The sequence below is a fragment of the Protopterus annectens genome, chromosome 3.part0 (assembly GCF_019279795.1).
Source record: "Protopterus annectens isolate FY-2018-M chromosome 3.part0, PAN1.0, whole genome shotgun sequence".
Taxonomy (NCBI): Eukaryota; Metazoa; Chordata; order Ceratodontiformes; family Protopteridae; genus Protopterus; species Protopterus annectens.
In genome coordinates this window covers 433,451,230-433,465,768 of record NC_056731.1, presented here as the reverse complement: position 1 = coordinate 433,465,768, position 14,539 = coordinate 433,451,230, and positions in this window count along the sequence as shown.

Here is a 14,539-nt window from a genome sequence, read left to right as displayed (position 1 = left end):
CCACAATAACAGATGCTCCACTTATCTGGAACCACTCTGTTAAAGCACTGGCTGAAGATGAAAAAAGTGTGTTGTCCAAAGGACTTGCTTTTGTACCAAGCTGCAGGAGTGAGGTTGCTCAGGTACTGATAGACCGTAAAATGTTTGTGAGGAAGCTCAACTTAAGGGTACAGTTTCATGGCAAAAGTAATGACATTCAAAATAAGTCTACTGATGAAACTATAAAAGGCCTAGCAGCTATTGTCCACCACTACATCAAACATTAGCTGCTTTCCAAGTGAAATGTGAGATGGCTATCAGGAAACTCCTTAAAAAACCTCCTAAGAAAAAACTTTATAACTTAACACAGGGAGAAAGAAAAGCATTGATTGAGCTAGGCAATGATAAATCCAGGCGTGTAATGAAGGCAGACAAGGGAGGAGGTATACTTGTGACTGATACCACTAGCTGCAACCAAAAGATAGAGAACATGCTGGAGGTTAACAGATTTTATGAGTTATTTACCATGGATAACATAAAAAGAGCATATGATTTTTGGAACATTAATCTCACCACATTATGGGAAGAAAAACTTCTTACTGGAAATCTTTATAATTATTTATGGAGCCCATGCCCACGTTTGCCTTACTTTTTTGGAATACCAAAGCCACACAAGAGCAGAGAAGACCCACCTTATAGACTGGTGGTAGCAATTGGAGGTTCCCTAACTGAAACCACAGCCATTTACCCAGGGCCGGCCTTAGTTGAAATGGTGCCCTAGGCGAAGAACTATTCCAGCGCCTCTTAAGCCCAACCCACAGCAAACTCAAGAAACACCCCTATTTGAGCCACACCCACAGGTCACTCCCCAAGAAAGCCATGCCAGTTATTTCCTTCAATTATTTAAATGCATAGGAAGAAAAGATACTTTGTAATATAGTTAAACTGCAAATAAAGGTAGAATTTTCCTTTAATAAACCTTCTTTACCTGTTGCTCCTTCACACATATTTTACTTTAAAAGTCATGTCCTCTGAAAATCGAAGCCCATGTGCCTTGTTTCAAAGGGTAGGTAAGCAAGCCTTACAGCTCAGTGAAAGTAGAATAGCAATCTCTATCCTCTCTGTGTACAATAGCTTAAGCATCGGGGACACAATACTATGCAAAGGAAAAGGGCACTTTTTTAGGGAGGTACAAACTATACATTTACAGAAACAACATTTCAGCATCAGAGGAACAACGTTGTAGAAAACTAGTTGTCAATCAGCAAACTATAATGCTTTCAACAAGGTAAGTATGCTAAACAGCCCATCTGTAGCCCTCAATGAATCAGTGACAAATCTTAACAGAATAAGGAACAAATCCAGAAAAAAAATCAGTAATAATAAAAATAAGAGAATGTGAATTAATATATGTTACAAATTAAAGGAAGTCCATAACTCTAATTATTGTCGCAGTTTATTAATGGTAATTTACCACCTTTTCACTAAAAGTCACGAGTTTTAGGAGGGATTAACAGGGACAGAACTAAAATTTGAGTCACAAGCAGGGACGTTCCTGATAATTATGACCAGGTAAGAGGTCAGATGCAATCTCATGGACAAAATATCAGTATGCAGTTCTTAAAAATCAAGTAACCAGATGGCAAATGTAATAAACTTAGCATTAAAGAAGAAAATGTATTTACAGCCAAATAGAGCTTGCACACACAGAATTAAAAAAAATGTTTATAAGTACTGTTCAGTTAAGTTTCCTCACATATGTAAATAAAAAATGCCAGAATAAAAGCAGATGTTAAAAAATGCAGCATCTTAGTTGCACATGTGGCTGCAGCTTGTAGGGTGCAGCATCACATCGAACTCAGACTGAGTGAAAAGAAAGAGTTCCCTAGAGTTAGAGACAGATCACTGCTATAAATAAATGCAGAAAAGTACAGTCATAGTGGTAGCAGCATACTTGCTAAACTGTTTTTCTTAATATAAATTGTACTTGCTAAAAAGAAGGTGTCAAGCATAAATGTAAAAAAAAAGAAGCCATCAAGAGTAATTGTAAGTAAACATTGGAACATTTATTAGTTTTATAGCATAGCTTGGCAACAGGGGAAGGTAAATGAGAACTCTGCCTTCCACGCATGTCAAGGACATTGTATGACTCACTGTTCAAAGTATGTTGGGATATGATGATGCCCCTATACACCATTGTTCTTCCTACCAGCGCAAGGGAAATACTCAATTGTTTGTTCTGTTTAAAATAATTCTATGACAGATAGACTTTCTATAAAAGAGACATTAGCTAAGCTGTTACACAAACTGACTAAGGGACTTAATGACTTAAGTAACTACCTTTACGTACATATTTCCTACATCTTTACATTACATTTTTTCCAAGTCAATTCAAGTTCTCATTCAAGTGATAAAACCCTCTCTGCTAAACAGGGAGGGAAAAAATCTCTTCCTAAATTCAATTATTATAGTAAAATGTGTGCATCTATATTTTGAATGCCTTTATTTTAAAACTGATTTCAAAGAAACAGCGTAATTGAAACCAGGCACACAATCAACCTGTATTCTTACAATCCAGTTAGCTTCTGATTCAGTGAATGTGACAATGCTACCCAAAAAACCCTGTAGAGCAAAAAACATAAAGCTATATTTAACACCTTGAGGGGAGATCTATGCCTGGCATACAGAGCATTAGCAGACCCCACTCTGATGGACCTCCTACATATCAACAAAACAAACAGCACCATAATTACCCATTCCAAAGACTTAAACCTTGTCTGTGATATCAATAACCCCTGCTGGAGAGACAGGAATATCAGAGACTACTCCGTCTCTGGAACAGGCTCCCCATCCATGTGAAGCAGAGTTCCGTTCTAACTAAATTCAAATGTAAGTTAGACCATTGGATGGGGAACAGGAAATTCATCCCTGGCTTGGCTCCTATATATCTAATGGACACAGGCAACCCTTAAATGGTTCATCATACAGGCTCCTGCTTACACTTATCAAGAGTACCAGAACTTGTCAGAGATTTGAGATGCATAGCTAGACTTTAAAAGGCCCCAGCGGTCATTAATCTAATAAATCTATGAACCTTTATTTTTGACTCGTGTCGTGTTCAGAAACAGTACTGCTCTCATTTTTTATTAACCTTTGACTTCCTTTAGAATGTGAGCTTTCAAGTTGCAGTTTGATTTAGTCCACTCAAGTAGCCTTTTACAACAGAAAAAAATGAAAGTAACTGTATTTATGAGCAAGTCTGAATTTCTTTTCTTAAGTAATAACGTTGATTATGAAATATTGTTTTAATTTACTAATTGGTTTTAGATATGCAATTCAGACATTTATGTTAGTAGTGTGCTGTTTCATTTTGTAACACCTGAGACAGTATTTTTTACAGTTTGAAAACTTGAGTATTTTAACTTAGTTAAACATATTGCTTCTTTGGGTCTTCTTCTTTTTGGCTATTTTTTTCAGCGCGTTCAAAGGTGCTGCAGTTATCTCTAGCAATTTAAAGGAACAATTCACAAATTAATTCAGTGACAATGAGCAACAGAGAAATCAATATCTGACACATTTGTAGTCAAATTTATGACAAACTTAAAAGGTCAAATATTCAGAAAGTACACTTTAACATGCAGACAATGTCATCCTATAGCTAGTAAAGTGTAACACCCTTATGCAAAAATAAAAACACTAGTTATACGTATCTGTGGCTCCAGATATTTTCCATGGTATTTATGTTCAAATTTATGTTAAGGACAACCTGATTAAACCGTTACATAGTTTTAAAAATAACTAACAACAAGAAACATTCCTAGTGTAAAGCAACAATCAACATTGGCCATTATAAGAAAAGAAGGCATCACCTCAAACTGTGTTAGACTTATATACTTAAAATGTATGCTCTGCAAACAAACAGAAAATTATCAGGGATCTACTGCTCCTATATTGAAATATTACAGGTAGGTAGATACACTCGGATGAAGGCCTTATTGTTCTCTCAGACTACATTAAATTAGACAGTGCAGTGGTAGCCATCCATAACCTACCTTAATATAACTGAAGCTTGATGTCAAATGTCATCCATAAACCAATGTATTACTACAGGTAATGCTATGTCTACCATACTGATGGAATTATTCAGCTTGGTTATATCCATTCATGTTCTACTCTTGGTATCATCAAAATTTATGCCATCCATAGTGCATTGTGAGTACACTTAGTTTATGCCTTCCATGCATAGCTCTGCAATTAAAACCATGGATTAATTCCCTGACTAGCACAATATATATTATTATAGTCTGGTGCCATCCACAGCCCATTGTGAGTCATACCTCTTAACCTATAGAAGCAACTATTTTGACAACTAAATGTATTTCACGCACACACACACACACACACACACACACACACACACACACACACACACATACACACACACACACTCTCTCTCTCTCTCTCTCTCTCTCTTACTGCTAAAAAGTAGCAAAGGGCATCTCCTCCAACTATTGCTTAAAAATGCAGTAAAACATCTCCTGACTATTGCTTAAAAAATGTAGTAAAAGATATCTTGGAGTGCTTCCCCTGAGTGTTGCTTAAAAATACAGTGAAAGGTATCTTTCATATCTTTCAGTCTTATCAAAATACCCACAGTGTCCTGTGATGTAGAGAACACTTGCAGAAATCCATATTGCATAACTTGGAGGAAAGAGTTAACAGTGCCTGTGTGCACTCAGCTGGGCAAAAGTCTTACAGTGTTACAGGCACTGGTGTACTCAGGGAGGTACACACCTTTAAAGGGGGCACATGCCTCAGTGCTCTCCTCTCTAGTGCCACATGTGACTGTAATTTGGGAATATATCTGAGGATTAGAACATTAAATGATACCAAGTATCTGGTTAAAGCAAAATTATCATCCATAAAGTTGTAAAAACATATTTAATTGAAGAAACATTTTAGTACTTTATAATAAAAAAACACATCCTGCCAGTTAGCTTTACATCTCAAAAACTACGTTTTCCTTTTTAAGCTTAATTTCTCTTTAATATGGCATTATGAAGGCTCTGTGTAAAAAGATTAAGGGAATAACCTCCAGGAGATGTTTTTTATGACATTAAAGTTGTTTTTATCCTTTACAGTTAAGGCTGAATACCTGATTTTCTGTCAATAATTCCAATAAAATAATTACTCTTTCAGTTATATTGTTTAATTATCTTATAAATGTTGACTAGCTTTGACCAAGGGATAGATTAAGGTAGGTGCTTTTGGAGCTGAAACTCCAAATGCATACTCTGAAATCCGCCTTTGCTCAGCTTTCCCAGATTGAGCCAGGATTTGTAACACATCATCATAAATGTGGTAGTAAGCAATGAGAAAATTAGTTTGCAGTCTATCAGCTATAAGAAATGAATTTGGTTTAATTAAAAGAGGGGTTATGCTTTATTACTACTTCTAGTTAGAGCTATGTAAATTTCTTGAGGTTAGAAGTCACACATATCTGGGCAGAAACTCTTAAACTTTATTTACATTTGTCCTAATTTGCCCTTTAAATCCTACTAGGCTTGCTGAAGAAGGAAGTGGTCAGCTTATATCTGATCATCAGATTTCAAACCTTTTAAATTTTGAGTTCCAAGTTAGTTTCATGCCATTAAAAACTAAAATCCTATAGATGTAACCATCACAGCTCAATCATGAAGAGTGAGGTAATTTACATATTTATTTTACCTCAACCATTCTATAGTAATGTGTCAAGACCAAAAGTAAAATTTCAGGTTTTAAACTTTTCATAGATGACAACTTGCCTGTGCATGCCCTGCCACTGGACCATCCCAGGATTTCGTTGTTAGTTTTTATTATTTTCATAACCAATTAAATTAATTGCCCACAGACACACACACACACACACACACACACACACACACACACACACACACACACACACACACACACACACACACACACACACATACTTTCTCTCTCCCCAAGAAACAAATGGTTTAAATTACATACACATGCACACTCAAGTACATACACACTTACCTTGTTTCTCAACCAAACAGCACACATGTTCTCTCTTGAACAGAATTGCTAACTTAAATTCTGTGTGCAAGTGTGGAATGTACTTACATCCACGTTGGCGTGCCTGCATGTGAAATGCGATGCACGCATGGTCCTCTTTAAAGCAGAAGATGCCTAGACTGCAAAGAGAAGAAGTTTTTTTTTTTTTTAAATTGTTGAAGCCACCTGGTCAGTGCTGTAATTGTGGGAAGGTGCTCATCCCTCCCCATCCTATGGTTCCATCATAAGACTACGGAAGTTGGGGGAGGGCACAAATGGCAGAGTACAGTCGGGACGGGACGGTCTCTGAGACAGGGCACCAAGAAGAGTGGAAATGAGCTGAAAAAAATGAATTAAATAAATGAGAAAAATAAATAAGATAAATAAATAAAGATTGTGCCCTCTATGAGGCCGGCCTGTACAGCGCCCTAGGCAGTTGCCTAGTTCGCCTATGCCTAAGGCCAGCCGTGTATTTACCGTGATTACTTGCTGAAACCTTTACCAGAAACAAAAAAGTCATACATAAGAGATCCAATAGAATTTTTTAGTAAAATAAAAAACATTACAGTGGAAGCTGACAGTATTTTATTAACTATTGATTTGGAATCCTTGTACACAGTGCTCCCTCACAATTACTGTATAACAGCAACTATGGAGTATTTTAAGAAACATAATCAAAGTACACTGGCACAACTGCAAAAGTTAAGCAAGCTCAATAATCTTGTACTGGACTTCAGTTTCTTTACTTTCAATGGCAAACACTGCAAACAAAAACTGGTATAGCAATGGGGGCTGCCATGGCTCCCCGCATAGGGAATATAGCCCTGGGCAAGTGGGAGGAGGACTTTGTTCTAAACAACACAGGCTACATGCAGCATATCACATGCTATTTATGTTTTATTGACAACATCTTTATTGTGTGGGAAGGTGACACCTTGCAGCTTGGAGATTGTATCACTTACATCAGTCAAACAACCCCCTTCCTGAAATTTACCTCTTCCCATATCTTACTTCAACCACTTTCTTAGATATGCAGATTTCCAAGGACACCTATTACTCCATGGTAAAAGTCTACATCCTACAAGAACCAAGTATAATGGAGTAAAGTCCCAAGGCTATAGATTAGCTAGAATTACCACAGAGATGGAACCATTTTTGAGAAACCTGGACAACTTAGAGAATGATTTTCTAGTGAGAGACTATGAAAGTCAGATGTTAAAAAATATCCTGGAAATTATTATAGAACTGAAAAGGATTGAAGTACCTTCACTCAACCTGCCCAGTAGCTGAATGTTAAGAAATTCCACAAAGAATAACAAATGCAAAAAAAGCTGGATCCTGACATACACTTTGGATTATCATAGTATCAAAAATATTATTGAAGAAAACTGGGACATTGTCACAGGAAACCCTTTTCTGATTAACATCTTAGGTGAATCTCCATCCTCTGTTTATAGGAAGGCCAGGAACATTAGAAGTTTTGTTGAATTTAAACCTAGACCATATGAGAGAAGCACTAAAAGATGTGAAACTAATTGTACATTTTGTATATTTATACAGCAAGGTGATAGTTTTTATTGCCCTTATTTAAAGAAAATCATTAAGACCAGTGCAGGGGGTGACTGTAATACTACAAAAGTAATTTACAGGGCACAGTGCAATTAATGTGATGCATTCTATGTGGGCAAGACTGTAAATCAACTCAAGCGTAGGATTTCATGTCATCTGTCAGAAATCCGCTCTGGATGTAAAAATAATGCATTAGCCAAACACCTTTCTCTTCATAAAAGACACACAGGTTTTAAGTTCCAGATCCTGGATCGCATAGACATGGGTCATCTTGAAGGAGACATCCTGAATATTCTGGAGAAACATGAACTCACGTGGCAATTAAAGCTGAACTCTTTTAGGAAGCCTGGACTAAACTACTGCTGTTCAAATAAAAGTGCACTGGAACTTAGAATATTGCCACATTATTTACATGACTAATTTTATTTTATTTTATTTTATTTTATTTTATTTTATTCTGCCAGTTGGTTTTTAAATATCATTTTAGATCAGTTGTAATTTAAGTGTATATTTTGTTTCTGTCGTCATACATTTTTTCTTATTATTTTTTTCTTTTTCTGGTTCTCTTTTTTCCACTTTATTCAAAATGATGTGTAATAACAATACTAACTAATTATACAATTATATTTATTTTTATATATAGTCTTTAGGGTTGTTGTATACAGACCTAAAGAAGTCTATAAGGAGGAAAGCGATCTTTGTTAACAATAGATTATGAAAATAGAATATGATTTTTACAATTGATTTTTTACATGCAAAGTGTATATGTATATATTTAGGTTTACTATCAAAATGTCGATCACCTATCGTCGAATGTACATACTGTCGACTCCTTTATGCAAAAGCCATAATGCCGATTCCTCAAAATAGCGAAAAAACACAGAACGTCGACATTTCCGACCGCTCCACACCACAAAACAAGTGCTACCATGGGTCAAAAGGGGGGAGAGAGTTGGCATTTCGGAATATCGGTGTTCAATATTATCAACAGTCGCAGTTCGGAGTTCACATTAGTGGTGTCGGCAAGGGGTGATCGACATTTTGATAGTAAACCATATATTTATATATATATTTTGGTTGCCAAATGGACTAAGGCTGATATATTTCCAGCCATGTAGTATATTGTCTTGGATAAAATCACAGACTTAATAATCTACTTAATAATCTGGTTAAATAAGAGGTACCACATCATTATAAAATTTATTTAAAATACATAAAGGTTATATTATTATGCCAGCTACTAAGTAGGGCAGGACCAGTTCGAATGTCACACTGATGGGGGAATGGATGTGAATTTAACATGTGTACCAATAACACTTTGCTTTACAGCACAATGAACCACACCCTTGCCTGATAACAAGTATATATATATATATATATATATATATATATATATATATATATATATATATATATATAAACCTTATGAGGAAACTATTGCTCTATTTTTGTTTTACTTGGATCGCTTGTCTGGGTACTTAATAAAGGATTTTTGACTAGAAACAGACTGCCTGCCTCACTTGGATTACTTCCAAATACTTAGTAATTCTGTACAATTATATATTATATTATATTATATTATATTATATTATATATTTTTATTACTTTTTTTTTACTTAAGATGACTTTAAGTTCACTATTCTACTACTATTATCTGATCTGATCAATATACAGTGATTAACTAGAGATATATGGACTGAAAATCTTTCGCACAAAGAAGTTTCTTACACTGTTTTGTTTTTTGGACCCACTACACTTGTTTAGTGGGTTGTGTTGAGACTTCAGGGATACCACGGAGATTACTTGTTTTTTTTGTTGGTACTTTGGTTTTTGAGACCAAGGTTAATGTTCCATCAGAGGATCCCTGAACTGGTGTGGAATTCCAACATTTTAAAACATGGATAATGACAGGCTAAAAGATTTACTAACTGTACCTATCTGGAATGATAGAAAAGCAGATCAAATACAAACGGATACTGAAAATGGACAGGGAAGAATGGGCCCAGAAAATATGAATACAGAGACTTTTTCTAAACTAGAAAAGCAACTGAAATGCATGCAAGGTCTCTACTGGGAACACATTTATTTACAACATAGCATAGATAAGAAGAGACTACCCAGGGGCCTTAGATTGAGCAAAAGACCAATGTGGAAAAGTATGGATGATTCACTTTCCTAAGGAATGGGAAGATATTTTAGAAGATGCCAGCTACAAACTTATTAGTCTGCTAGTAAGGAACAACCTTAGTGTGCAGGAAGCTACAAAGGCTGACATCACATCTTTAAAAACAACATTGGAAAATGAGAACCACAATGACCTAGATGCTAAATTTGAGCTGCTTAAAGAAAGAGTGAAATGATATGAGCAGTCCATTAAAGAAAGAAAGATTAACAAAATGAAACGAGATCAACTGGACAAAGATGATCCTGGGAGACTTGCTATGAGGTGTAATAATAACAACAACAGGAGTGCCAACTACAGACAAGGTTTTAGTTATACCAAGGGATATAACAGAAAGTATAACCCTGTCAGCAGAACTCAATGGGATTTTTCCAGGAGAGATCCTCACACAAAACCAGACAGGGGCACAATACAGGACCACCAGGAGCCCCCCTCCACATCTCATTCCCCACCATCCCAAGACCCTTTCGCTGGCAACAGTCTACAGAAGACTTTGACATCACAGAAGGATCCCGACAGGAACATAAGCCACAGAGGCAACCAGAACTGACAGAGAGTTCTACAGGATGAATTACAGGACTACCAGGACAACCGAGACCGCAGACCATCCAGCTACCAGGAGCAGCAGCACGTTCACAGAGACCAGTTTCTTCAGGAAGACCAATATCGACAGCACAGACATCAACCACCATACCAATACCAAAGCCAGTACCAGTACTATAACAAGAACGACGACCACAACCAGAGCCCCAGATCTTGTCCCTCTTACCAGGTTCTCCCCTACTACAGCCACGGTGAGGAATAATACTGCAACCCACCGATATTCCAGAAAGCAGAAGAGGAATTCCAGAGGTCTCATACTCTATCCATTAAACCCCAAGGAGACAGGAGAAACAAACAGTTGACAGGGGTGAGGAAAATACAATACCTGGGGCAATCCCGTCTGGAACCCCAACTGCAAACCAGTTCCGAGGCTCAGACGGAGGAACCAGCCACAGTAACAGGTACAATAACAACAATAACAGGTGCCACAATAACAAGTGCGCCACTTATCTGGAACCACTCTGTTAAAGCACTGACTGAAGATGAAAAAAGTGTGTTGTCCAAAGGACTTACTTTTGTACCAAGCTGCAGGAGTGAGGTTGCTCAGGTACTGATAGACCTTAAAATGTTTGTGAGGAAGCTCAACTTAAGGGTACAGTTTCATGGCAAAAGTAATGACATTGAAAATAAGCCTATTGATGAAACTATAAAAAGGCCTAGCAGCTATTGTCCACCAGTACATTAAACATTAGCTGCTTTCCAAGTGAAATGTGAGATGGCTATCAGAAAACTCCTTAAAAAACCTCCTAAGAAAAAACTTTATAACTTAACACAGGGAGAAAGAAAAGCATTGCTTGAGCTAGGCAATGATAAATCCAGGTGTGTAATGAAGGCAGACAAGGGAGGAGGTATACTTTCGTGACTGATACGACCAGCTACAACCAAAAGATAGAGAACATGCTGGAGGTTAACAGATTTTATGAGTTATTTACCATGGATGACATAAAAAGAGCATATGATTTATGGAACACTAATCTCACCACATTATGGGAAAAAAACTTATTACTGAAAATCTTTATATTTATTTATGGAGCCCATGCCCACATTTACCTTACTTTTTTGGAATACCAAAGCCACACAAGAACAGAGAAAACCCACCTTATAGGCCGGTGGTAGCAAGTGGAGGTTCCCTTACTGAAGCCACAGCCATTTACCTTGATTACTTGCTGAAACATTTAGCAGAAAAGAATAAGTCATACATAAGAGATTCAATGGATTTTTTGAAGAAAATAAAAAAAACATCACAGTGGAAGCTGACAGTATTTTATTAACTATTGATGTGGAATCCTTGTACACAGTGCTCCCTCACAATTACTGTATAACAGCAGCTATGGAGTCTTTTAAGAAACATAATCAAGGTACACAGGCACAACTGCAAAAGTTAATCAAGCTCATTAATCTTGTACTGGACTTCAAGTTCTTTACTTTCAATGGCAAACACTACAAACAAAAAACTGGTATAGCAATGAGGGTTGCCATGGCTCCCAGCATAGCTAACATAACCCTGGGCAAGTAGGAGGAGGACTTTGTGTTAAACAACACAGACTACATGGAGCATATCACATGCTATTTACGTTTTATTGATGACATCTTTATTGTGTGGGAAGGTGCACCTTGCAGCTTGGAGATTTTATCACTTACTTCAACCACTTTCTTAGATATGCAGATTTCCAAGGACACCAACAATAACAGAATAACCACTGATCTATTCAGAAAACCAACGAGGGTTAACTTATTACTCCACAGTAAACATCTACATCCTACAAAAAACAAGTATAATGTAGTGAAGTCCCAAGGCTATAGATTAACTAAAATTACCACAGAGATGGAACCGTTTTTGAGAAACCTGAACAACTTAGAGGATGATTTTCTAGTGAGAGGCTATGAAAGTCAGATGTTAAAAAACATCCTGGAACCCATTACCGAACTGAAAAGTACTGAAGCACCTTCACTCAACCTCCCCAGTAGGTCAATGTTAAGAAGCTCCACAGAGAATAACAAATGCAAAAACAGCTGGATCCTGACATACCCTTTGGATTATCCCAATATCAAAAATGTTATTGAAGAAAAACTGGGACGTTGTCACAGGAAACCCTTTTCTGATTAACATCTTAGGTGAAGCCCCATCCTTTGTTTATAGGAAGGCCAGGAACATTAGAAGTTTTGTTGAATTTAAACCTAGACCATATGAGAGAAGCATTAAAAGATGTGAAACTAATTGTACATTTTGTATATTTATACAGCAAGGTGATAGTTTTTATTGCCCTTATTTAAAGAAAATCATTAAAACCAGTGCAGGGGGTGACTATAACACTACAAAAGTAATTTACAGGGCACAGTGTAATAAATGTGATGCATTCTATGTGGGCAAGTCTGTAAATAAACTCAAGGGTAGGATTTCATGTCATCTGTCAGAAATCTGCTCTGGATGTAAAAATAATGCACTAGCCAAACACCTTTTTCTTCATAAAAGACACACAGGTTTTAAGTTCCAGATCCTGGATCGCATAGACATGGGTGATCTTGAAGGAGACATCCAGAATATTCTGGAGAAACCTGAAATCATGTGGCAATTAAAACTGAACTCTTTTAGGAAGCCGGGGATAATCTACTACGGTTCAATTAAAAGTGCACAGGAACTTAGAAAATTGCCACATTGTTTACATGACTAATTTTATTTTATTTTATTCTACCAGTTGGTTTTAAATACCATTTCAAATCAGTTGTAATTTCAGTGTATATTTGGTTTCCATCATCATACATTTTTCTTATTATTTTTTTATTTTTCTGGTTCTCTTTTTTCTACTTTATTCAAAATGATGTGTAATAACAATACTAACTAATTATACAATTATATATATTTTTATAGATAGTTTTTAGGGTTGTTGTACCCAGACCTGAAGAAGTCTAGAAGGACGAAATCGATCTTTGTTAACAATAGGTTATGAAAATAGAATATGATTTTTACAATTGATTTTTTACGTGCAAAGTGTATATGTATATACTTATATATTTTTTTATTGGCCAAATGGACTAAGGTTGATATATTTTCAGTCATGTAGTATATTGTCTTGGATAAAAGCACAGACTTAATAATCTAATTAATAATCTGGTTAAATAAGAGGTACCACATCATTATAAAATGTATTTAAAGTACATAAGGGTTATTATGACAACTACTATGTAGGGCAGGACAAGCTCAAATGTCACTCTGATGGGGGATGGGATGTGAGTTTAATGGGCATTCCTTCATTGAAGATTATGCGTTAGGCCGGGCAAGCCAGCATGTAAAAATCTACTGCCAATCATTAGTGGACCGGAGTTCCGCTGTAGCGACCCCTAACCAGGAAAAGCCGAAAGAAAGACTGACCAATAACATTTTGTTTTACAGCACAATAAACCACTCCCTTGCCTGATAAAAAGTATATATATATATATATATATATATATATATATATAGAAAGCTTGTGAGGAAACTATTACTCTATTTTTGTTTTACTTGGATCTCTTGTCTGTGTAGTTAATAAAGGATTTTTGACTGGAAACAGATTGCCTGCCTTGCCTGGATTACTTTCGATTACTTAGTAATTCTGTACAGTTATATATTAAATATTTTTCATTATTTTTTTATACTTAAGACTACTTTAAGTTCGCTACTTCTATTACTATTGTCTGATCTGATTAATATACAGTGATTAACTAGAGATATGTGGACTGATAATCTTCCACACAGAGAAGTTTCTTACACCGTTTTTTTTTTTTTTTAAATATTGCACTTATAAACATAGAAAGTGCTAGAATAAAAGGTTTTCTATTAGCATGCATTTTTGGAAGGGTATGCAGTCTGAAATGTCTGCAATCCTCAATGACTTGCCAGAAAACCACAAATTATATGAAGAAATATTGAATGTCTGTGACAGAAATCTTGACATTCTGTGAAATTCTGGACAGTTAGAGGTATAATTGTGATAGACAGAAAATTTGTTGTTGCTGTCCTTGTATAGTACACTTTACTAGAGATATTGTTAGTTATTTGCTAGTAATTACAAATGTGTCTAATATGTCATATGAATACTGATATTTCCAAAACCAAATGACTTACAGACATATGTGAAACCTTAGATATTACTGAAGAAAATTGCCATT